This window comes from Hydractinia symbiolongicarpus, chromosome 2 (assembly GCF_029227915.1).
Source record: "Hydractinia symbiolongicarpus strain clone_291-10 chromosome 2, HSymV2.1, whole genome shotgun sequence".
NCBI lineage: Eukaryota > Metazoa > Cnidaria > Hydrozoa > Anthoathecata > Hydractiniidae > Hydractinia > Hydractinia symbiolongicarpus.
The window spans coordinates 33,079,829-33,106,913 of NC_079876.1; positions in this window are offsets into that span (position 1 = coordinate 33,079,829).

Below are 27,085 nucleotides of genomic sequence, written 5' to 3' on the forward strand. Positions count from 1 at the left end.
CAAAGAAAGTACCCAGGGAGTAAACTCATTTCCCGAACGATTTTTTAAATTATTTTTTCACCACTAAAACGCATGAAACTTGTAGTTTTTAAAAATGTTTTCATTTTTGATGAGACGCTGAATAAAAGAAGTTTAATCGCCGGCAAACGAAAACCCGCAATTTCCCGTAAATGCCGGACTCGGCCCGTATAGTCAAAAGTATACAAAGAAAGTACCCGGGATGTAAACTCATTTCCCGAACAATTTTTTAAATTATTATTTCACCACTAAAACCCATGAGACTTATAGTTTTTAAAAATGTTTTCATTTTTGATGAGACGCTGAATAAAAGAAGTTTAATCGCCGGCAAACGAAAACCCGCCATTTCCCGTAAACCCCGGACTCGGCCCGTATAGTCAAAAGTATACAAAGAAATTACCCAGGGAGTAAACTCATTTTCCGAACGATTTTTTAAATTATTTTCTCACCACTACAACGCATGAAACTTGTAGTTTTTAAAAATGTTTTCATTTTTGATGAGACGCCGAATAAAAGAAGTTTAATCGCCGGCAAAAGAAAACCCGCGATTTCCCGTAAATCCCGGACTAGGCCCGTATAGTTAAAAGTATACAAGGAAAGTACCCAGTGAGTAAACTCATTTCGCGAACGAATTTTTAAATTATTTTTTCACCACTAAAACACATGAGACTTGTAGTTTTCAAAAATGTTCTCATTTTTGATGAGACGGTTAATGAAAGAAGTTTAATCGCCGGCAATCGAAAACCCGCGAATTCCCGTAAATCCCAGGCTTGGCCCGTATAGTCGAATGTATACAAAGAAAGTACCCTGTGAGTAAACTCATTTCCCAAACGATTTTTTAAATTATTTTTTCACCACTAAAACGCATGAGACTTGTAGTTTTCAAAAATGTTTTCATTTTTGATGAGACGCTGAATAAAAGAAGTTTAATCGCCGGCAAACGAAAACCCGCCATTTCCCGTAAACCCCGGACTCGACCGGTATAGTCAAAAGTATACAAAGAAAGTACCCAGGGAGTAAACTCATTTCCCGAACGATTTTTTATATTATTTTTTTACCACTAAACGCATGAGACTTGTAGTTTTCAAAAATATTTTCATATTTGATGGGACGCTGAATAAAAGAAGTTTAATCGCCGGCAAACGAAAATCCGCGATTTCCTGTAAATCCCGGACTCGGCCCGTATAATCAAAAGTATACAAAGAAAGTACCCAGGGAGTAAACTCATTTCCCGAACGATTTTTTAAATTTTTTTTCACCACTAAAACGCATGAGACTTGTAGTTTTCAAAAATGTTTTCATTTTTGATGAGACGCTTAATGAAAGAAGTTTAATCGCTGGAAAACGAAAACCCGCGATTTCTCGTAAATCCCGGGCTTGGCCCGTATAGTCGAATGTATACAAAGAAAGTACCATGTGAGTAAACTCGTTTCCAGAACGATTTTTTAAATTATTTTTTCACCACTAAAATGCATAAGACTTGTAGTTTTTAAAAATGTTTTCATTTTTGATGAAACGCTGAATAAAAGCAGTTTAATCGCCGGTAAACGAAAACCCGCCATTTCCCGTAAACCCCGGACTCGGCCCGTATAGTCAAAAGTATACAAAGAAATTACCCAGGGAGTAAACTCATTTTCCGAACGATTTTTTAAATTCTTTTCTCACAACTACAACGCATGAGACTTGTAGTTTTTAAAAATGTTTTCATTTTTGATGAGACGCTGAATAAAAGAAGTTTAATCGTCGGCAAACGAAAACCCGCCATTTCCCGTAAACCCCGGACTCGGCCGTATAGTCAAAAGTATACAAAGAAAGTACCCAGGGAGTAACCTCATTTTCCGAACGATTTTTTAAATTATTTTTTCACCACTACAACGCATGAGACTTGTTGTTTTCAAAAATGTTTTCATTTTTGATGAGACGGTTAATGAAAGAAGTTTAATCGCCGGCAATCGAAAACCCGCGATTTCCCGTAAATCCCGGGCTTGGCCCGTATAGTCGAATGTATACAAAGAAAGTACCCTGTGAGTAAACTCATTTCCCGAACGATTTTTTAAATTATTTTTTCACCACTAAAACGCATGAGACTTGTAGTTTTCAGAAATGTTTTCATTTTTGATGAGACGCTTAATGAAAGTGGTTTAATCGCCAGCAAACGAAAACCCGCGATTTCCCGTAAATCCCGGGCTTGGCCCGTATAGTCGAATGTATGCAAAGAAAGTACCCTGTGAGTAAACTCATTTCCAAAGCGATTTTTTAAATTATCTTTTCACCCCTAAAACGCATGAGACTTGTAGTTTTCAAAAATGTTTTCATTTTTGATGAGACGCTAAATAAAAGAAGTTTAATCGCCGGCAAACGAAAACCCGCCATTTCCCGTAAACCCCGGACTCGACCGGTATAGTCAAAAGTATACAAAGAAAGTACCCAGGGAGTAAACTCATTTCTCGAACGATTTTTTATATTTTTTTTTTTTACCACTAAACGCATGAGACTTGTAGTTTTCAAAAATATTTTCATATTTGATTGGACGCTGAATAAAAGAAGTTTAATCGCCGGCAAACGACAATCCGCGATTTCCCGTAAATCCCGGACTCGGCCCGTATAATCAAAAGTATACAAAGAAAGTACCCTGGGAGTAAACTCATTTCCCGAACGATTTTTTAAATTATTTTTTCACCACTAAAACGCATGAGACTTGTAGTTTTCAAAAATATTTTCATTTTTCATGAGACGTTTAATGAAGAGGTTTAATCGCCGGCAAACGAAATCCCGCGTTTTCCCGTAAATCCGGGGCTTGGCCCGTATAGTCGAATGTATACAAAGAAAGTACCCAGGGAGTAAACTCATTTCCCGAACGGTTTTTTAAATTTTTTTTTCACCACTAAAACGCATGAGACTTGTAGTTTTTAAAAATGTTTTCATTTTTGATGAGACGCTTAATGAAAGAGGTTTAATCGCCGGAAAACGAAAACCCGCGATTTCCCGTAAATCCCGGGCTTGGCCCGTATAGTCGAATGTATACAAAGAAAGTACCATGTGAGTAATTTCGTTTCCAGAACGATTTTTTAAATTATTTTTTCACCACTTAAATGCATAAGACTTGTAGTTTTCAAAAATGTTTTCATTTTTGATGAGACGCTGAATAAAAGCAGTTTAATCGCCGGTAAACGAAAACCCGCCATTTCCCGTAAACCCCGGACCCGGCCCGTATAGTCAAAAGTATACAAAGAAATTACCCAGGGAGTAAACTCATTTTCCGAACGATTTTTTAAATTATTTTCTCACCACTACAACGCATGAGACTTGTAGTTTTTTAAAATGTTTTCATTTTTGATGAGACGCTGAATAAAAGAAGTTTAATCGCCGGCAAACGAAAACCCGCCATTTCTTGTAAACCCCGGACTCGGCCCGTATAGTCAAAAGTTTACAAAGAAAGTACCCAGGGAGTAAACTCATTTTCCGAACGATTTTTTAAATTATTTTTTCACCACTACAACGCGTAAGACTTGTAGTTTTCAAAACTGTTTTCATTTTTGATGAGACGCTTGATGAAAGAGGTTTAATCACCGGCAAACGAAATCCCGCGATTTCCCGTAAATACCGGGCTTGGCCCGTATAGTCGAATGTATACAAAGAAAGTACCCAGGGAGTAAACTCATTTCCCGAACGAATTTTTAATTTTTTTTTTCACCACTAAAACGCATGAGACTTGTAGTTTTTAAAAATGTTTTCATTTTTGATGAGACGCTGAATAAAAGAAGTTTAATCGCCGGCAAAAGAAAACCCGCGATTTCCCGGAAATCCCGGACTCGGCCCGTATAGTTAAAAGTATACAAGGAAAGTACCCAGTAAGTAAACTCATTTCGCGAACGAATTTTTAAATTATTTTTTCACCACTAAAACACATGAGACTTGTAGTTTTCAAAAATGTTTTCATTTTTGATGAGACGGTTAATGAAAGAAGTTTAATCGCCGGCAATCGAAAACCCGCGATTTCCCGTAAATCCCAGGCTTGGCCCGTATAGTCGAATGTATACAAAGAAAGTACCCTGTGAGTAAACTCATTTCCCGAACGATTTTTTAAATTATTTTTTCACCACTAAAACGCATGAGACTTGTAGTTTTCAGAAATGTTTTCATTTTTGATAAGACGCTTAATGAAAGTGGTTTAATCGCCAGCAAACGAAAACCCGCGATTTCCCGTAAATCCCGGGCTTGGCCCGTATAGTCGAATGTATACAAAGAAAGTACCCTGTGAGTAAACTCATTTCCAAAACGATTTTTTAAATTATCTTTTCACCACTAAAACGCATGAGACTTGTAGTTTTCAAAAATGTTTTCATTTTTGATGAGACGCTGAATAAAAGAAGTTTAATCGCCGGCAAACGAAAACCCGCCATTTCCCGTAAACCCCGGACTCGACCGGTATAGTCAAAAGTATACAAAGAAAGTACCCAGGGAGTAAACTCATTTCCCGAACGATTTTTTATATTATTTTTTTACCACTAAACGTATGAGACTTGTAGTTTTCAAAAATATTTTCATATTTGATGGGACGCTGAATAAAAGAAGTTTAATCGCCGGCAAACGAAAATCCGCGATTTCCTGTAAATCCCGGACTCGGCCCGTATAATCAAAAGTATACAAAGAAAGTACCCAGGGAGTAAACTCATTTCCCGCACGATTTTTTAAATTTTTTTTTCACCACTAAAACGCATCAGACTTGTAGTTTTCAAAAATGTTTTCATTTTTGATGAGACGCTTAATGAAAGAAGTTTAATCGCTGGAAAACGAAAACCCGCGATTTCTCGTAAATCCCGGGCTTGGCCCGTATAGTCTAATGTATACAAAGAAAGTACCATGTGAGTAAACTCGTTTCCAGAACGATTTTTTAAATTATTTTTTCACCACTAAAATGCATAAGACTTGTAGTTTTTAAAAATGTTTTCATTTTTGATGAAACGCTGAATAAAAGCAGTTTAATCGCCGGTAAACGAAAACCAGCCATTTCCCGTAAACCCCGGACTCGGCCCGTATAGTCAAAAGTATACAAAGAAATTACCCAGGGAGTAAACTCATTTTCCGAACGATTTTATAAATTCTTTTCTCACAACTACAACGCATGAGACTTGTAGTTTTTAAAAATGTTTTCATTTTTGATGAGACGCTGAATAAAAGAAGTTTAATCGTCGGCAAACGAAAACCCGCCATTTCCCGTAAACCCCGGACTCGGCCGTATAGTCAAAAGTATACAAAGAAAGTACCCAGGGAGTAACCTCATTTTCCGAACGATTTTTTAAATTATTTTTTCACCACTACAACGCATGAGACTTGTAGTTTTCAAAAATGTTTTCATTTTTGATGAGACGGTTAATGAAAGAAGTTTAATCGCCGGCAATCGAAAACCCGCGATTTCCCGTAAATCCCGGGCTTGGCCCGTATAGTCGAATGTATACAAAGAAAGTACCCTGTGAGTAAACTCATTTCCCGAACGATTTTTTAAATTATTTTTTCACCACTAAAACGCATGAGACTTGTAGTTTTCAGAAATGTTTTCATTTTTGATGAGACGCTTAATGAAAGTGGTTTAATCCCCAGCAAACGAAAACCCGCGATTTCCCGTAAATCCCGGGCTTGGCCCGTATAGTCGAATGTATACAAAGAAAGTACCCTGTGAGTAAACTCATTTCCAAAGCGATTTTTTAAATTATCTTTTCACCACTAAAACGCATGAGACTTGTAGTTTTCAAAAATGTTTTCATTTTTGATGAGACGCTAAATAAAAGAAGTTTAATCGCCGGCAAACGAAAACCCGCCATTTCCCGTAAACCCCGGACTCGACCGGTATAGTCAAAAGTATACAAAGAAAGTACCCAGGGAGTAAACTCATTTCTCGAACGATTTTTTATATTTTTTTTTTTTACCACTAAACGCATGAGACTTGTAGTTTTCAAAAATATTTTCATATTTGATTGGACGCTGAATAAAAGAAGTTTAATCGCCGGGAAACGACAATCCGCGATTTCCCGTAAATCCCGGACTCGGCCCGTATAATCAAAAGTATACAAAGAAAGTACCCTGGGAGTAAACTCATTTCCCGAACGATTTTTTAAATTATTTTTTCACCACTAAAACGCATGAGACTTGTAGTTTTCAAAAATATTTTATTTTTTGATGAGACGTTTAATGAAAGAGGTTTAATCGCCGGCAAACGAAATCCCGCGTTTTCCCGTAAATCCGGTGCTTGGCCCGTATAGTCGAATGTATACAAAGAAAGTACCCAGGGAGTAAACTCATTTCCCGAACGGTTTTTTAAATTTTTTTTTCACTACTAAAACGCATGAGACTTGTAGTTTTTAAAAATGTTTTCATTTTTGATGAGACGCTTAATGAAAGAGGTTTAATCGCCGGAAAACGAAAACCCGCGATTTCCCGTAAATCCCGGGCTTGGCCCGTATAGTCGAATGTATACAAAGAAAGTACCATGTGAGTAAACTCGTTTCCAGAACGATTTTTTAAATTATTTTTTCACCACTTAAATGCATAAGACTTGTAGTTTTCAAAAATGTTTTCATTTTTGATGAGACGCTGAATAAAAGCAGTTTAATCGCCGGTAAACGAAAACCCGCCATTTCCCGTAAACCCCGGACTCGGCCCGTATAGTCAAAAGTATACAAAGAAATTACCCAGGCAGTAAACTCATTTTCCGAACGATTTTTTTAATTATTTTCTCACCACTACAACGCATGAGACTTTTAGTTTTTTAAAATGTTTTCATTTTTGATGAGACGCTGAATAAAAGAAGTTTAATCGCCGGCAAACGAAAACCCGCCATTTCTTGTAAACCCCGGACTCGGCCCGTATAGTCAAAAGTATACAAAGAAAGTACCCAGGGAGTAAACTCATTTTCCGAACGATTTTTTAAATTATTTTTTCACCACTACAACGCATGAGACTTGTAGTTTTCAAAACTGTTTTCATTTTTGATGAGACGCTTAATGAAAGAGGTTTAATCGCCGGCAAACGAAATCCCGCGATTTCCCGTAAATACCGGGCTTGGCCCGTATAGTCGAATGTATACAAAGAAAGTACCCAGGGAGTAAACTCATTTCCCGAACGAATTTTTAATTTTTTTTTCACCAGTAACGCGTGAGACTTGTAGTTTTCAGAAATGTTTTCATTTTTGATGAGACGTTTAATGAAAGTGGTTTAATCGCCAGCAACCGAAAACCCGCGATTTCCCGTAAATCCCGGGCTTGGCCCGTATAGTCGAATTTATACAAAGAAAGTACCCTGTGAGTAAACTCATTTCCAAAACGATTTTTTAAATTATCTTTTCACCACTAAAACGCATGAAATTTGTAGTTTTCAAAAATGTTTTCATTTTTGATGAGACGCTGAATAAAAGAAGTTTAATCGCCGGCAAACGAAAACCCGCCATTTCCCGTAAACTCCGGACTCGACCGGTATAGTCAAAAGTATACAAAGAAAGTACCCAGGGAGTAAACTCATCTCCCGAACGATTTTTTAAATTATTTTTTCACCACTAAAACGCATGAGACTTGTAGTATTTAAAAATATTTTCATTTTTGATGAGACGCTTAATGAAAGAGGTTTAATCGCCGGCAAACGAAATCCCGCATTTTGCCGTAAATCCGGGGCTTGGCCCGTATAGTCGAATGTATACAAAGAAAGTACCCAGGGAGTAAACTCATTTCCCGAACGATTTTTTAAATTTTTTTTCACCACTAAAACGCATAAAACTTGTAGTTTTCAAAAATGTTTTCATTTTTGATGAGACGCTTAATGAAAGAGGTTTAATCGCCGGAAAACGAAAACCCGCGATTTCACGTAAATCCCAGGCTTGGCCCGTATAGTCGAATGTATACAAAGAAAGTATCCTGTGAGTAAACTCGTTTCCAGAACGATTTTTTAAATTATTTTTTCACCACTAAAATGCATAAGACTTGTAGTTTTTAAAAATGTTTTCATTTTTGATGAAACGCTGAATAAAAGAAGTTTAATCGCCGGCAAACGAAAACCCGCGATTTCCCGTAAATCCCGGCTTGGCCCGTATAGTCAAAAGTATACAAAGAAAGTACCCAGGGAGTAAACTCATTTCCCGAACGATTTTTTAAATTATTTTTTTACCACTAAAACGCATGAGACTTGTAGTTTTCAAAAATGTTTTCATTTTTGATGAGACGCTGAATAAAAGCAGTTTAATTGCCGGCAAACGAAAACCCGCGACTTCCCGTAAATCCCGGACTCGGTCCGTATAGTCAAAAGTATACAAAGAAAGTACCCAGGGAGTAAACTCATTTCCAGAACGATTTTTTAAATTATTTTTTCACCACTAAAACGCATGAGACTTGTAGTTTTCAAAAATGTTTTCATTTTTGATGAGACGCTGAATAAAAGAAGTTTAATCGCCGGGAAACGAAAACCTGCGATTTCCCATAAATCCCGGACTCGGCCCGTATAGTCAAAAGTATACAAAGAAAGTACCCAGGGAGTAAACTCATTTCCCGAACGATTATTTAAATTATTATTTCACCACTAAAGCCCATGAGACTTGTAGTTTTTAAAAATGTTTTCATTTTTGATGAGACGCTGAATAAAAGAAGTTTAATCGCCGGCAAACGAAAACCCGCGATTTCCCGTAAATCCCGGACTCGGCCCGTATAGTCAAAAGTATACAAGGAAAGTACGCAGTGAGTAAACTCATTTCCCGAACGAATTTTTAAATTATTTTTTCACCACTAAAACGCATGAGACTTGTAGTTTTTAGAAATGTTTTCATTTTTGATGAGACGCTTAATGAAAGTGGTTTACTCGCCGGCAAACGAAAACCCGCGATTTCCCGTAAATCACGGGCTTGGCCCGTATAGTCGAATGTATACAAAGAAAGTACCATGTGCGTAAACTCATTTCCAAAATGATTTTTTAAATTATCTTTTCACCACTAAAACGCTTGAGACTTGTAGTTTTCAAAAATGTTTTCATTTCTGATGAGACGCTGAATAAAAGAAGTTTAATCGCCGGCAAACGAAAACCCGCCATTTCCCGTAAACCCCGGACTCGGCCCGCATAGTCAAAAGTATACAAAGAAAGTACCCAGGGAGTAAACTCATTTCCCGAACGATTTTTAAATTATTTTTTCACCACTAAAACGCATGAGACTTGTAGTTTTCAAAAATGTTTTCATTTTTGATGAGACGCTGAATAAAAGAAGTTTAATCGCGGGCAAACGAAAACCTGCGATTTTCAGTAAATCCCGGACTCGGCCGGTATAGTCAAAAGTATACAAAGAAAGTACCCAGGGAGTAAACTCATTTCCCGAACGATTTTTTAAATTATTATTTCACCACTAAAGCCCATGAGACTTGTAGTATTTAAAAATATTTTCATTTTTGATGAGACGCTGAATAAAAGAAGTTTAATCGCCGGGAAACGAAAACCTGCGATTTCCCGTAAATCCCGGACTCGGCCCGTATAGTCAAAAGTATACAAAGAAAGTACCCAGGGAGTAAACTCATTTCCCAAACGATTACTTAAATTATTATTTCACCACTAAAGCCCATGAGACTTGTAGTTTTTAAAAATGTTTTCATTTTTGATGAGACGCTGAATAAAAGAAGTTTAATCGCCGGCAAACGAAAACCCGCGATTTCCCGTAAATCCCGGACTCGGCCCGTATAGTCAAAAGTATACAAGGAAAGTACGCAGTGAGTAAACTCATTTCCCGAACGAATTTTTAAATTATTTTTTCACCACTAAAACGCATGAGACTTGTAGTTTTTAGAAATGTTTTCATTTTTGATGAGACGCTTAATGAAAGTGGTTTACTCGCCGGCAAACGAAAACCCGCGATTTCCCGTAAATCACGGGCTTGGCCCGTATAGTCGAATGTATACAAAGAAAGTACCATGTGCGTAAACTCATTTCCAAAACGATTTTTTAAATTATTTTTTCACCACTAAAACGCATGAGACTTGTAGTTTTCAAAAATGTTTTCATTTTTGATGAGACGCTGAATAAAAGAAGTTTAATCGCGGGCAAACGAAAACCTGCGATTTTCAGTAAATCCCGGACTCGGCCGGTATAGTCAAAAGTATACAAAGAAAGTACCCAGGGAGTAAACTCATTTCCCGAACGATTTTTTAAATTATTATTTCACCACTAAAGCCCATGAGACTTGTAGTATTTAAAAATATTTTCATTTTTGATGAGACGCTGAATAAAAGCAGTTTAATCGCCGGCAAACGAAAACCTGCGATTTCCCGTAAATCCCGGACTCGGTCCGTATAGTCAAAAGTATACAAAGAAAGTACCCAGGGAGTAAACTCATTTCCAGAACGATTTTTTAAATTATTTTTTCACCACTAAAACGCATGAGACTTGTAGTTTTCAAAAATGTTTTCATTTTTGATGAGACGCTGAATAAAAGGAGTTTAATCGCCGGGAAACGAAAACCTGCGATTTCCCGTAAATCCCGGACTCGGCCCGTATAGTCAAAAGTATACAAAGAAAGTACCCAGGGAGTAAACTCATTTCCCAAACGATTACTTAAATTATTATTTCACCACTAAAGCCCATGAGACTTGTAGTTTTTAAAAATGTTTTCATTTTTGATGAGACGCTGAATAAAAGAAGTTTAATCGCCGGCAAACGAAAACCCGCGATTTCCCGTAAATCCCGGACTCGGCCCGTATAGTCAAAAGTATACAAGGAAAGTACGCAGTGAGTAAACTCATTTCCCGAACGAATTTTTAAATTATTTTTTCACCACTAAAACGCATGAGACTTGTAGTTTTTAGAAATGTTTTCATTTTTGATGAGACGCTTAATGAAAGTGGTTTACTCGCCGGCAAACGAAAACCCGCGATTTCCCGTAAATCACGGGCTTGGCCCGTATAGTCGAATGTATACAAAGAAAGTACCATGTGCGTAAACTCATTTCCAAAACGATTTTTTAAATTATCTTTTCACCACTAAAACGCTTGAGACTTGTAGTTTTCAAAAATGTTTTCATTTCTGATGAGACGCTGAATAAAAGAAGTTTAATCGCCGGCAAACGAAAACCCGCCATTTCCCGTAAACCCCGGACTCGGCCCGCATAGTCAAAAGTATACAAAGAAAGTACCCAGGGAGTAAACTCATTTCCCGAACGATTTTTTAAATTATTTTTTCACCACTAAAACGCATGAGACTTGTAGTTTTCAAAAATGTTTTCATTTTTGATGAGACGCTGAATAAAAGAAGTTTAATCGCGGGGAAACGAAAACCTGCGATTCTCAGTAAATCCCGGACTCGGCCGGTATAGTCAAAAGTATACAAAGAAAGTACCCAGGGTGTAAACTCATTTCCCGAACGATTTTTTAAATTATTATTTCACCACTAAAGCCCATGAGACTTGTAGTATTTAAAAATATTTTCATTTTTGATGAGACGCTGAATAAAAGCAGTTTAATCGCCGGCAAACGAAAACCTGCGATTTCCCGTAAATCCCGGACTCGGTCCGTATAGTCAAAAGTATACAAAGAAAGTACCCAGGGAGTAAACTCATTTCCAGAACGATTTTTTAAATTATTTTTTCACCACTAAAACGCATGAGACTTGTAGTTTTCAAAAATGTTTTCATTTTTGATGAGACGCTGAATAAAAGAAGTTTAATCGCCGGGAAACGAAAACCTGCGATTTCCCGTAAATCCCGGACTCGGCCCGTATAGTCAAAAGTATACAAAGAAAGTACCCAGGGAGTAAACTCATTTCCCAAACGATTATTTAAATTATTATTTCACCACTAAAGCCCATGAGACTTGTAGTTTTTAAAAATGTTTTCATTTTTGATGAGACGCTGAATAAAAGAAGTTTAATCGCCGGCAAACGAAAACCCGCGATTTCTCGTAAATCCCGGACTCGGCCCGTATAGTCAAAAGTATACAAGGAAAGTACCCAGGGAGTAAACTCATTTCCCGAACGAATTTTTAAAATATTTTTTCACCACTAAAACGCATGAGACTTGTAGTTTTCAGAAATGTTTTCATTTTTGATGAGACGCTTAATGAAAGTGGTTTACTCGCCGGCAAACGAAAACCCGCGATTTCCCGTAAATCACGGGCTTGGCCCGTGTAGTCGAATGTATACAAAGAAAGTACCATGTGAGTAAACTCATTTCCAAAACGATTTTTTAAATTATCTTTTCACCACTAAAACGCTTGAGACTTGTAGTTTTCAAAAATGTTTTCATTTTTGATGAGACGCTGAATAAAAGAAGTTTAATCGCCGGCAAACGAAAACCCGCCATTTCCCGTAAACCCAGGACTCGGCCCGCATAGTCAAAAGTATACAAAGAAAGTACCCAGGGAGTAAACTCATTTCCCGAACGATTTTTTAAATTATTTTTTCACCACTAAAGCCCATGAGACTTGTAGTTTTTAAAAATGTTTTCATTTTTGATAAGACGCAGAATAAAAGAAGTTTAAACGCCGGCAAACGAAAACCCGCGACTTCCCGTAAATCCCGGACTCGGCCCGTATAGTCAAAAGTATACAAAGAAAGTACCCAGGGAGTAAACTCATTTCCCGAACGATTTTTTAAAATATTTTTTCACCACTAAAACGCATGAGACTTTTAGTTTTCAAAAATGTTTTCAATTTTGATGAGACGCTGAATAAAAGAAGTTTAATCGCCGGCAAACGAAAACCCGCGATTTCCCGTAAATCCCGGGCTTGGCCCGTATAGTCGAATGTATACAAAAAAAGTACCCTGTGAGTAAACTCATTTCCAAAACGATTTTTTAAATTATCTTTTCACCACTAAAACGCATGAGACTTGTAGTTTTCAAAAATGTTTTCATTTTTGATGAGATGGTGAATAAAAGAAGTTTAATCGCCGGCAAACGAAAACCCGCCATTTCCCGTAAACCCCGGACTCGACCGGTATAGTCAAAAGTATACAAAGAAAGTACCCAGGGAGTAAACTCATTTCCCGAAGGATTTTTTATATTATTTTTTGACCACTAAACGCATGAGACTTGCAGTTTTCAAAAATATTTTCATATTTGATGGGACGCTGAATAAAAGAAGTTTAATCGCCGGCAAACGAAAATCCGCGATTTCCTGTAAATCCGGGACTCGGCCCGTATAATCAAAAGTATACAAAGAAAGTACCCAGGGAGTAAACTCATTTCCCGAACGATTTTTTAAATTTTTTTTGCACCACTAAAACGCATGAGACTTGTAGTTTTCAAAAATGTTTTCATTTTTGATGAGACGCTTAATGAAAGAAGTTTAATCGCCGGAAAACGAAAACCCGCGATTTCCCGTAAATCCCGGGCTTGGCCCGTATAGTCGAATGTATACAAAGAAAGTACCATGTGAGTAAACTCGTTTCCAGAACGATTTTTTAAATTATTTTTTCACCACTAAAATGCATAAGACTTGTAGTTTTTAAAAATGTTTTCATTTTTGATGAAACGCTGAATAAAAGAAGTTTAATCGCCGGCAAACGAAAACCCGCGATTTCCCGTAAATCCCGGCTTGGCCCGTATAGTCAAAAGTATACAAAGAAAGTACCCAGGGAGTAAACTCATTTTCCGAACGATTTTTTAAATTCTTTTCTCACAACTACAACGCATGAGACTTGTAGTTTTTAAAAATGTTTTCATTTTTGATGAGACGCTGAATAAAAGAAGTTTAATCGCCGGCAAACGAAAACCCGCCATTTCCCGTAAACCCCGGACTCGGCCGTATAGTCAAAAGTATACAAAGAAAGTACCCAGGGAGTAACCTCATTTTCCGAACGATTTTTTAAATTATTTTTTCACCACTACAACGCATGAGACTTGTAGTTTTGAAAATGTTTTCATTTTTGATGAGACGGTTAATGAAAGAAGTTTAATCGCCGGCAATCGAAAACCCGCGATTTCCCGTAAATCCCGGGCTTGGCCCGTATAGTCGAATGTATACAAAGAAAGTACCCTGTGATTAAACTCATTTCCCGAACGATTTTTTAAATTATTTTTTCACCACTAAAACGCATGAGACTTGTAGTTTTCAGAAATGCTTTCATTTTTGATGAGACGCTTAATGAAAGTGGTTTAATCGCCAGCAAACGAAAACCCGCGATTTCCCGTAAATCCCGGGTTTGGCCCGTATAGTCGAATGTATACAAAGAAAGTATCCTGTGAGTAAACTCATTTCCAAAGCGATTTTTTAAATTATCTTTTCACCACTAAAACGCATGAGACTTGTAGTTTTCAAAAATGTTTTCATTTTTGATGAGACGCTAAATAAAAAAAGTTTAATCGCCGGCAAACGAAAACCCGCCATTTCCCGTAAACCCCGGACTCGACCGGTATAGTCAAAAGTATACAAAGAGAGTACCCAGGGAGTAAACTCATTTCTCGAACGATTTTTTATATTTTTTTTTTTTTTACCACTAAACGCATGAGACTTGTAGTTTTCAAAAATATTTTCATATTTGATAAGACGCTGAATAAAAGAAGTTTAAACGCCGGCAAACGAAAACCCGCGACTTCCCGTAAATCCCGGACTCGGCCCGTATAGTCAAAAGTATACAAAGAAAGTACCCAGGGAGTAAACTCATTTCCCGAACGATTTTTTAAAATATTTTTTCACCACTAAAACGCATGAGACTTTTAGTTTTCAAAAATGTTTTCAATTTTGATGAGACGCTGAATAAAAGAAGTTTAATCGCCGGCAAACGAAAACCCGCGATTTCCCGTAAATCCCGGGCTTGGCCCGTATAGTCGAATGTATACAAAAAAAGTACCCTGTGAGTAAACTCATTTCCAAAACGATTTTTTAAATTATCTTTTCACCACTAAAACGCATGAGACTTGTAGTTTTCAAAAATGTTTTCATTTTTGATGAGACGCTGAATAAAAGAAGTTTAATCGCCGGCAAACGAAAACCCGCCATTTCCCGTAAACCCCGGACTCGACCGGTATAGTCAAAAGTATACAAAGAAAGTACCCAGGGAGTAAACTCATTTCCCGAACGATTTTTTATATTATTTTTTGACCACTAAACGCATGAGACTTGCAGTTTTCAAAAATATTTTCATATTTGATGGGACGCTGAATAAAAGAAGTTTAATCGCCGGCAAACGAAAATCCGCGATTTCCTGTAAATCCGGGACTCGGCCCGTATAATCAAAAGTATACAAAGAAAGTACCCAGGGAGTAAACTCATTTCCCGAACGATTTTTTAAATTTTTTTTTCACCACTAAAACGCATGAGACTTGTAGTTTTCAAAAATGTTTTCATTTTTGATGAGACGCTTAATGAAAGAAGTTTAATTGCCGGAAAACGAAAACCCGCGATTTCCCGTAAATCACGGGCTTGGCCCGTATAGTCGAATGTATACAAAGAAAGTACCATGTGAGTAAACTCGTTTCCAGAACGATTTTTTAAATTATTTTTTCACCACTAAAATGCATAAGACTTGTAGTTTTTAAAAATGTTTTCATTTTTGATGAAACGCTGAATAAAAGAAGTTTAATCGCCGGCAAACGAAAACCCGCGATTTCCCGTAAATCCCGGCTTGGCCCGTATAGTCAAAAGTATACAAAGAAAGTACCCAGGGAGTAAACTCATTTTCCGAACGATTTTTTAAATTCTTTTCTCACAACTACAACGCATGAGACTTGTAGTTTTTAAAAATGTTTTCATTTTTGATGAGACGCTGAATAAAAGAAGTTGAATCGCCGGCAAACGAAAACCCGCCATTTCCCGTAAACCCCGGACTCGGCCGTATAGTCAAAAGTATACAAAGAAAGTACCCAGGGAGTAACCTCATTTTCCGAACGATTTTTTAAATTATTTTTTCACCACTACAACGCATGAGACTTGTAGTTTTCAAAAATGTTATCATTTTTGATGAGACGGTTAATGAAAGAAGTTTAATCGCCGGAAATCGAAAACCCGCGATTTCCCGTAAATCCCGGGCTTGGCCCGTATAGTCGAATGTATACAAAGAAAGTACCCTGTGATTAAACTAATTTCCCGAACGATTTTTTAAATTATTTTTTCACCACTAAAACGCATGAGACTTGTAGTTTTCAGAAATGTTTTCATTTTTGATGAGACGCTAAATAAAAGAAGTTTAATCGCCGGCAAACGAAAACCCGCCATTTCCCGTAAACCCCGGACTCGACCGGTATAGTCAAAAGTATACAAAGAGAGTACCCAGGGAGTAAACTCATTTCTCGAACGATTTTTTATATTTTTTTTTTTTTTACCACTAAACGCATGAGACTTGTAGTTTTCAAAAATATTTTCATATTTGATAAGACGCTGAATAAAAGAAGTTTAAACGCCGGCAAACGAAAACCCGCGACTTCCCGTAAATCCCGGACTCGGCCCGTATAGTCAAAAGTATACAAAGAAAGTACCCAGGGAGTAAACTCATTTCCCGAACGATTTTTTAAAATATTTTTTCACCACTAAAACGCATGAGACTTTTAGTTTTCAAAAATGTTTTCAATTTTGATGAGACGCTGAATAAAAGAAGTTTAATCGCCGGCAAACGAAAACCCGCGATTTCCCGTAAATCCCGGGCTTGGCCCGTATAGTCGAATGTATACAAAGAAAGTATCCTGTGAGTAAACTCATTTCCAAAGCGATTTTTTAAATTATCTTTTCACCACTAAAACGCATGAGACTTGTAGTTTTCAAAAATGTTTTCATTTTTGATGAGACGCTAAATAAAAAAAGTTTAATCGCCGGCAAACGAAAACCCGCCATTTCCCGTAAACCCCGGACTCGACCGGTATAGTCAAAAGTATACAAAGAGAGTACCCAGGGAGTAAACTCATTTCTCGAACGATTTTTTATATTTTTTTTTTTTTTACCACTAAACGCATGAGACTTGTAGTTTTCAAAAATATTTTCATATTTGATAAGACGCTGAATAAAAGAAGTTTAAACGCCGGCAAACGAAAACCCGCGACTTCCCGTAAATCCCGGACTCGGCCCGTATAGTCAAAAGTATACAAAGAAAGTACCCAGGGAGTAAACTCATTTCCCGAACGATTTTTTAAAATATTTTTTCACCACTAAAACGCATGAGACTTTTAGTTTTCAAAAATGTTTTCAATTTTGATGAGACGCTGAATAAAAGAAGTTTAATCGCCGGCAAACGAAAACCCGCGATTTCCCGTAAATCCCGGGCTTGGCCCGTATAGTCGAATGTATACAAAAAAAGTACCCTGTGAGTAAACTCATTTCCAAAACGATTTTTTAAATTATCTTTTCACCACTAAAACGCATGAGACTTGTAGTTTTCAAAAATGTTTTCATTTTTGATGAGACGCTGAATAAAAGAAGTTTAATCGCCGGCAAACGAAAACCCGCCATTTCCCGTAAACCCCGGACTCGACCGGTATAGTCAAAAGTATACAAAGAAAGTACCCAGGGAGTAAACTCATTTCCCGAACGATTTTTTATATTATTTTTTGACCACTAAACGCATGAGACTTGCAGTTTTCAAAAATATTTTCATATTTGATGGGACGCTGAATAAAAGAAGTTTAATCGCCGGCAAACGAAAATCCGCGATTTCCTGTAAATCCGGGACTCGGCCCGTATAATCAAAAGTATACAAAGAAAGTACCCAGGGAGTAAACTCATTTCCCGAACGATTTTTTAAATTTTTTTTTCACCACTAAAACGCATGAGACTTGTAGTTTTCAAAAATGTTTTCATTTTTGATGAGACGCTTAATGAAAGAAGTTTAATCGCCGGAAAACGAAAACCCGCGATTTCCCGTAAATCACGGGCTTGGCCCGTATAGTCGAATGTATACAAAGAAAGTACCATGTGAGTAAACTCGTTTCCAGAACGATTTTTTAAATTATTTTTTCACCACTAAAATGCATAAGACTTGTAGTTTTTAAAAATGTTTTCATTTTTGATGAAACGCTGAATAAAAGAAGTTTAATCGCCGGCAAACGAAAACCCGCGATTTCCCGTAAATCCCGGCTTGGCCCGTATAGTCAAAAGTATACAAAGAAAGTACCCAGGGAGTAAACTCATTTTCCGAACGATTTTTTAAATTCTTTTCTCACAACTACAACGCATGAGACTTGTAGTTTTTAAAAATGTTTTCATTTTTGATGAGACGCTGAATAAAAGAAGTTGAATCGCCGGCAAACGAAAACCCGCCATTTCCCGTAAACCCCGGACTCGGCCGTATAGTCAAAAGTATACAAAGAAAGTACCCAGGGAGTAACCTCATTTTCCGAACGATTTTTTAAATTATTTTTTCACCACTAAACGCATGAGACTTGTAGTTTTCAAAAATATTTTCATATTTGATAAGACGCTGAATAAAAGAAGTTTAAACGCCGGCAAACGAAAACCCGCGACTTCCCGTAAATCCCGGACTCGGCCCGTATAGTCAAAAGTATACAAAGAAAGTACCCAGGGAGTAAACTCATTTCCCGAACGATTTTTTAAAATATTTTTTCACCACTAAAACGCATGAGACTTTTAGTTTTCAAAAATGTTTTCAATTTTGATGAGACGCTGAATAAAAGAAGTTTAATCGCCGGCAAACGAAAACCCGCGATTTCCCGTAAATCCCGGGCTTGGCCCGTATAGTCGAATGTATACAAAAAAAGTACCCTGTGAGTAAACTCATTTCCAAAACGATTTTTTAAATTATCTTTTCACCACTAAAACGCATGAGACTTGTAGTTTTCAAAAATGTTTTCATTTTTGATGAGACGCTGAATAAAAGAAGTTTAATCGCCGGCAAACGAAAACCCGCCATTTCCCGTAAACCCCGGACTCGACCGGTATAGTCAAAAGTATACAAAGAAAGTACCCAGGGAGTAAACTCATTTCCCGAACGATTTTTTATATTATTTTTTGACCACTAAACGCATGAGACTTGCAGTTTTCAAAAATATTTTCATATTTGATGGGACGCTGAATAAAAGAAGTTTAATCGCCGGCAAACGAAAATCCGCAATTTCCTGTAAATCCGGGACTCGGCCCGTATAATCAAAAGTATACAAAGAAAGTACCCAGGGAGTAAACTCATTTCCCGAACGATTTTTTAAATTTTTTTTTCACCACTAAAACGCATGAGACTTGTAGTTTTCAAAAATGTTTTCATTTTTGATGAGACGCTTAATGAAAGAAGTTTAATCGCCGGAAAACGAAAACCCGCGATTTCCCGTAAATCCATGGCTTGGCCCGTATAGTCCAATGTATACAAAGAAAGTACCATGTGAGTAAACTCGTTTCCAGAACGATTTTTTAAATTATTTTTTCACCACTAAAATGCATAAGACTTGTAGTTTTTAAAAATGTTTTCATTTTTGATGAAACGCTGAATAAAAGAAGTTTAATCGCCGGCAAACGAAAACCCGCGATTTCCCGTAAATCCCGGCTTGGCCCGTATAGTCAAAAGTATACAAAGAAAGTACCCAGGGAGTAAACTCATTTTCCGAACGATTTTTTAAATTCTTTTCTCACAACTACAACGCATGAGACTTGTAGTTTTTAAAAATGTTTTCATTTTTGATGAGACGCTGAATAAAAGAAGTTTAATCGCCGGCAAACGAAAACCCGCCATTTCCCGTAAACCCCGGACTCGGCCGTATAGTCAAAAGTATACAAAGAAAGTACCCAGGGAGTAACCTCATTTTCCGAACGATTTTTTAAATTATTTTTTCACCACTACAACGCATGAGACTTGTAGTTTTCAAAAATGTTTTCATTTTTGATGAGACGGTTAATGAAAGAAGTTTAATCGCCGGCAATCAAAAACCCGCGATTTCCCGTAAATCCCGGGCTTGGCCCGTATAGTCGAATGTATACAAAAAAAGTACCCTGTGATTAAACTAATTTCCCGAACGATTTTTTAAATTATTTTTTCACCACTAAAACGCATGAGACTTGTAGTTTTCAGAAATGCTTTCATTTTTGATGAGACGCTTAATGAAAGTGGTTTAATCGCCAGCAAACGAAAACCCGCGATTTCCCGTAAATCCCGGGTTTGGCCCGTTTAGTCGAATGTATACAAAGAAAGTATCCTGTGAGTAAACTCATTTCCAAAGCGATTTTTTAAATTATCTTTTCACCACTAAAACGCATGAGACTTGTAGTTTTCAAAAATGTTTTCATTTTTGATGAGACGCTAAATAAAAGAAGTTTAATCGCCGGCAAACGAAAACCCGCCATTTCCCGTAAACCCCGGACTCGACCGGTATAGTCAAAAGTATACAAAGAGAGTACCCAGGGAGTAAACTCATTTCTCGAACGATTTTTTAAATTATTTTTTCACCACTAAAACGCATGAGACTTGTAGTTTTCAAAAATATTTTCATTTTTGATGAGACGCTTAATGAAAGAGGTTTAATCGCCGGCAAACGAAATCCCGCGTTTTCCCGTAAATCCGGGGCTTGGCCCGTATAGTCGAATGTATACAAAGAAAGTACCCAGGGAGTAAACTCATTTCCCGAACGGTTTTTTAAATTTTTTTTTCACCACTAAAACGCATGAGACTTGTAGTTTTTAAAAATGTTTTCATTTTTGATGAGACGCTTAATGAAAGAGGTTTAATCGCCGGAAAACGAAAACCCGCGATTTCCAGTAAATCCCGGGCTTGGCCCGTATAGTCGAATGTATACAAAGAAAGTACCATGTGAGTAAACTCGTTTCCAGAACGATTTTTTAAATTATTTTTTCACCACTTAAATGCATAAGACTTGTAGTTTTTAAAAATGTTTTCATTTTTGATGAAACGCTGAATAAAAGAAGTTTAATCGCCGGCAAACGAAAACCCGCGATTTCCCGTAAATCCCGGCTTGGCCCGTATAGTCAAAAGTATACAAAGAAAATACCCAGGGAGTAACCTCATTTTCCGAACGATTTTTTAAATTATTTTTTCACCACTACAACGCATGAGACTTGTAGTTTTTAAAAATGTTTTCATTTTTGATGACACGCTAAATAAAAGAAGTTTAATCGCCGGCAAACGAAAACCCGCCATTTCCCGTAAACACCGGACTCGACCGGTATAGTCAAAAGTATACAAAGAAAGTACCCAGGGAGTAAACTCATTTCTCGAACGATTTTTTATATTTTTTTTTTTTACCACTAAACGCATGAGACTTGTAGTTTTCAAAAATATTTTCATATTTGATTGGACGCTGAATAAAAGATGTTTAATCGCCGGCAAACGAAAATCCGCGATTTCCCGTAAATCCCGGACTCAGCCCGTATAATCAAAAGTATACAAAGAAAGTACCCAGGGAGTAAACTCATTTCCCGAACGATTTTTTAAATTATTTTTTCACCACTAAAACGCATGAGACTTGTAGTTTTCAAAAATATTTTCATTTTTGATGAGACGCTTAATGAAAGAGGTTTAATCGCCGGCAAACGAAATCCCGCGTTTTCCCGTAAATCCGGGGCTTGGCCCGTATAGTCGAATGTATACAAAGAAAGTACCCAGGGAGTAAACTCATTTCCCGAACGGTTTTTTAAATTTTTTTTTCACCACTAAAACGCATGAGACTTGTAGTTTTTAAAAATGTTTTCATTTTTGATGAGACGCTTAATGAAAGAGGTTTAATCGCCGGAAAACGAAAACCCGCGATTTCCCGTAAATCCCGGGCTTGGCCCGTATAGTCGAATGTATACAAAGAAAGTACCATGTGAGTAAACTCGTTTCCAGAACGATTTTTTAAATTATTTTTTCACCACTTAAATGCATAAGACTTGTAGTTTTTAAAAATGTTTTCATTTTTGATGAGACGCTTAATGAAAGAGGTTTAATCGCCGGCAAACGAAATCCCGCGATTTCCCGTAAATACCGGGCTTGGCCCGTATAGTCGAATGTATACAAAGAAAGTACCCAAGGAGTAAACTCATTTCCCGAACGAATTTTTAATTTTTTTTTTCACCACTAAAACGCATGAGATTTGTAGTTTTCAAAAATGTTTTCATTTTTGATGAGACGCTGAATAAAAGCAGTTTAATCGCCGGTAAACGAAAACCCGCCATTTCCCGTAAACCCCGGACTCGGCCCGTATAGTCAAAAGTATACAAAGAATTTACCCAGGGAGTAAACTCATTTTCCGAACGATTTTTTAAATTATTTTCTCACCACTACAACGCATGAGACTTGTAGTTTTTAAAAATGTTTTCATTTTTGATGAGACGCTGAATAAAAGAAGTTTAATCGCCGGCAAACGAAAACCCGCCATTTCCCGTAAACCCCGGACTCGGTTCGTATAGTCAAAAGTATACAAAGAAAGTACCCAGGGAGTAAACTCATTTTCCGAACGATTTTTTAAATTATTTTTTCACCACTACAACGCATGAGACTTTTAGTTTTCAAAACTGTTTTCATTTTTGATGAGACGCTTAATGAAAGAGGTTTAATCGCCGGCAAACGAAATCCCGCGATTTCCCGTAAATACCGGGCTTGGCCCGTATAGTCGAATGTATACAAAGAAAGTACCCAAGGAGTAAACTCATTTCCCGAACGAATTTTTAATTTTTTTTTTCACCACTAAAACGCATGAGATTTGTAGTTTTCAAAAATGTTTTCATTTTTGATGAGACGGTTAATGAAAGCAGTTTAATCGCCGGCAATCGAAAACCCGCCATTTCCCGTAAATCCCGGGCTTGGCCCGTATAGTCGAATGTATACAAAGAAAGTACCCAGGGAGTAACCTCATTTTCCGAACGATTTTTTAAATTATTTTTTCACCACTACAACGCATGAGACTTTTAGTTTTCAAAACTGTTTTCATTTTTGATGAGACGCTTAATGAAAGAGGTTTAATCGCCGGCAAACGAAATCCCGCGATTTCCCGTAAATACCGGGCTTGGCCCGTATAGTCGAATGTATACAAAGAAAGTACCCAAGGAGTAAACTCATTTCCCGAACGAATTTTTAATTTTTTTTTTCACCACTAAAACGCATGAGATTTGTAGTTTTCAAAAATGTTTTCATTTTTGATGAGACGGTTAATGAAAGCAGTTTAATCGCCGGCAATCGAAAACCCGCGATTTCCCGTAAATCCCGGGCTTGGCCCGTATAGTCGAATGTATACAAAGAAAGTACCCAGGGAGTAACCTCATTTTCCGAACGATTTTTTAAATTATTTTTTCACCACTACAACGCATGAGACTTGTAGTTTTCAAAAATGTTTTCATTTTTGATGAGACGGTTAATGAAAGAAGTTTAATCGCCGGCAATCGAAAACCCGCGATTTCCCGTAAATCCCGGGCTTGGCCCGTATAGTCGAATGTATACAAAGAAAGTACCCAGGGAGTAAACTCATTTCTCGAACGATTTTTTATATATTTTTTTTTTTACCACTAAACGCATGAGACTTGTAGTTTTCAAAAATATTTTCATATTTGATTGGACGCTGAATAAAAGAAGTTTAATCGCCGGCAAACGAAATCCCGCGTTTTCCCGTAAATCCGGGGCTTGGCCCGTATAGTCGAATGTATACAAAGAAAGTACCCAGGGAGTAAACTCATTTCCCGAACGGTTTTTTAAATTTTTTTTTCACCACTAAAACGCATGAGACTTGTAGTTTTTAAAAATGTTTTCATTTTTGATGAGACGCTTAATGAAAGAGGTTTAATCGCCGGAAAACGAAAACCCGCGATTTCCCGTAAATCCCGGGCTTGGCCCGTATAGTCGAATGTATACAAAGAAAGTACCATGTGAGTAAACTCGTTTCCAGAACGATTTTTTAAATTATTTTTTCACCACTTAAATGCATAAGACTTGTAGTTTTTAAAAATGTTTTCATTTTTGATGAAACGCTGAATAAAAGAAGTTTAATCGCCGGCAAACGAAAACCCGCGATTTCCCGTAAATCCCGGCTTGGCCCGTATAGTCAAAAGTATACAAAGAAAGTACCCAGGGAGTAAACTCATTTCCCGAACGATTTTTTAAATTATTTTTTCACCACTAAAACGCACGAGACTTGTAGTTTTCAAAAATGTTTTCATTTTTGATGAGACGCTGAATAAAAGCAGTTTAATCGCCGGTAAACGAAAACCCGCCATTTCCCGTAAACCCCGGACTCGGCCCGTATAGTCAAAAGTATACAAAGAATTTACCCAGGGAGTAAACTCATTTTCCGAACGATTTTTTAAATTATTTTCTCACCACTACAACGCATGAGACTTGTAGTTTTTAAAAATGTTTTCATTTTTGATGAGACGCTGAATAAAAGAAGTTTAATCGCCGGCAAACGAAAACCCGCCATTTCCCGTAAACCCCGGACTCGGTCCGTATAGTCAAAAGTATACAAAGAAAGTACCCAGGGAGTAAACTCATTTTCCGAACGATTTTTTAAATTATTTTTTCACCACTACAACGCATGAGACTTTTAGTTTTCAAAACTGTTTTCATTTTTGATGAGACGCTTAATGAAAGAGGTTTAATCGCCGGCAAACGAAATCCCGCGATTTCCCGTAAATACCGGGCTTGGCCCGTATAGTCGAATGTATACAAAGAAAGTACCCAAGGAGTAAACTCATTTCCCGAACGAATTTTTAATTTTTTTTTTCACCACTAAAACGCATGAGATTTGTAGTTTTCAAAAATGTTTTCATTTTTGATGAGACGGTTAATGAAAGCAGTTTAATCGCCGGCAATCGAAAACCCGCGATTTCCCGTAAATCCCGGGCTTGGCCCGTATAGTCGAATGTATACAAAGAAAGTACCCAGGGAGTAACCTCATTTTCCGAACGATTTTTTAAATTATTTTTTCACCACTACAACGCATGAGACTTGTAGTTTTCAAAAATGTTTTCATTTTTGATGAGACGGTTAATGAAAGAAGTTTAATCGCCGGCAATCGAAAACCCGCGATTTCCCGTAAATCCCGGGCTTGGCCCGTATAGTCGAATGTATACAAAGAAAGTACCCAGGGAGTAAACTCATTTCTCGAACGATTTTTTATATATTTTTTTTTTTACCACTAAACGCATGAGACTTGTAGTTTTCAAAAATATTTTCATATTTGATTGGACGCTGAATAAAAGAAGTTTAATCGCCGGCAAACGAAATCCCGCGTTTTCCCGTAAATCCGGGGCTTGGCCCGTATAGTCGAATGTATACAAAGAAAGTACCCAGGGAGTAAACTCATTTCCCGAACGGTTTTTTAAATTTTTTTTTCACCACTAAAACGCATGAGACTTGTAGTTTTTAAAAATGTTTTCATTTTTGATGAGACGCTTAATGAAAGTGGTTTAATCGCCGGAAAACGAAAACCCGCGATTTCCCGTAAATCCCGGGCTTGGCCCGTATAGTCGAATGTATACAAAGAAAGTACCATGTGAGTAAACTCGTTTCCAGAACGATTTTTTAAATTATTTTTTCACCACTTAAATGCATAAGACTTGTAGTTTTTAAAAATGTTTTCATTTTTGATGAAACGCTGAATAAAAGAAGTTTAATCGCCGGCAAACGAAAACCCGCGATTTCCCGTAAATCCCGGCTTGGCCCGTATAGTCAAAAGTATACAAAGAAAGTACCCAGGGAGTAAACTCATTTCCCGAACGATTTTTTAAATTATTTTTTCACCACTAAAACGCACGAGACTTGTAGTTTTCAAAAATGTTTTCATTTTTGATGAGACGGTTAATGAAAGAAGTTTAATCGCCGGCAATCGAAAACCCGCGATTTCCCGTAAATCCCGGGCTTGGCCCGTATAGTCGAATGTATACAAAGAAAGTACCCTGTGAGTAAACTCATTTCCCGAACGATTTTTTAAATTATTTTTTCACCACTAAAACGCATGAGACTTGTAGTTTTCAGAAATGTTTTCATTTTTGATGAGACGTTTAATGAAAGTGGTTTAATCGCCAGCGAACGAAAACCCGCGATTTCCCGTAAATCTCGGGCTTGGCCCGTATAGTCGAATGTATACAAAGAAAGTACCCTGTGAGTAAACTCATTTCCAAAACGATTTTTTAAATTATCTTTTCACCACTAAAACGCATGAAACTTGAAGTTTTCAAAAATGTTTTCATTTTTGATGAGACGCTGAATAAAAGAAGTTTAATCGCCGGCAAACGAAAACCCGCCATTTCCCGTAAACTCCGGACTCGACCGGTATAGTCAAAAGTATACAAAGAAAGTACCCAGGGAGTAAACTCATCTCCTGAACGATTTTTTATATTATTTTTTTACCACTAAACGCATGAGACTTGTAGTTTTCAAAAATATTTTCATATTTGATAAGACGCTGAATAAAAGAAGTTTAAACGCCGGCAAACGAAAACCCGCGACTTCCCGTAAATCCCGGACTCGGCCCGTATAGTCAAAAGTATACAAAGAAAGTACCCAGGGAGTAAACTCATTTCCCGAACGATTTTTTAAAATATTTTTTCACCACTAAAACGCATGAGACTTTTAGTTTTCAAAAATGTTTTCAATTTTGATGAGACGCTGAATAAAAGAAGTTTAATCGCCGGCAAACGAAAACCCGCGATTTCCCGTAAATCCCGGGCTTGGCCCGTATAGTCGAATGTATACAAAAAAAGTACCCTGTGAGTAAACTCATTTCCAAAACGATTTTTTAAATTATCTTTTCACCACTAAAACGCATGAGACTTGTAGTTTTCAAAAATGTTTTCATTTTTGATGAGACGCTGAATAAAAGAAGTTTAATCGCCGGCAAACGAAAACCCGCCATTTCCCGTAAACCCCGGACTCGACCGGTATAGTCAAAAGTATACAAAGAAAGTACCCAGGGAGTAAACTCATTTCCCGAACGATTTTTTATATTATTTTTTGACCACTAAACGCATGAGACTTGCAGTTTTCAAAAATATTTTCATATTTGATGGGACGCTGAATAAAAGAAGTTTAATCGCCGGCAAACGAAAATCCGCAATTTCCTGTAAATCCGGGACTCGGCCCGTATAATCAAAAGTATACAAAGAAAGTACCCAGGGAGTAAACTCATTTCCCGAACGATTTTTTAAATTTTTTTTTCACCACTAAAACGCACGAGACTTGTAGTTTTCAAAAATGTTTT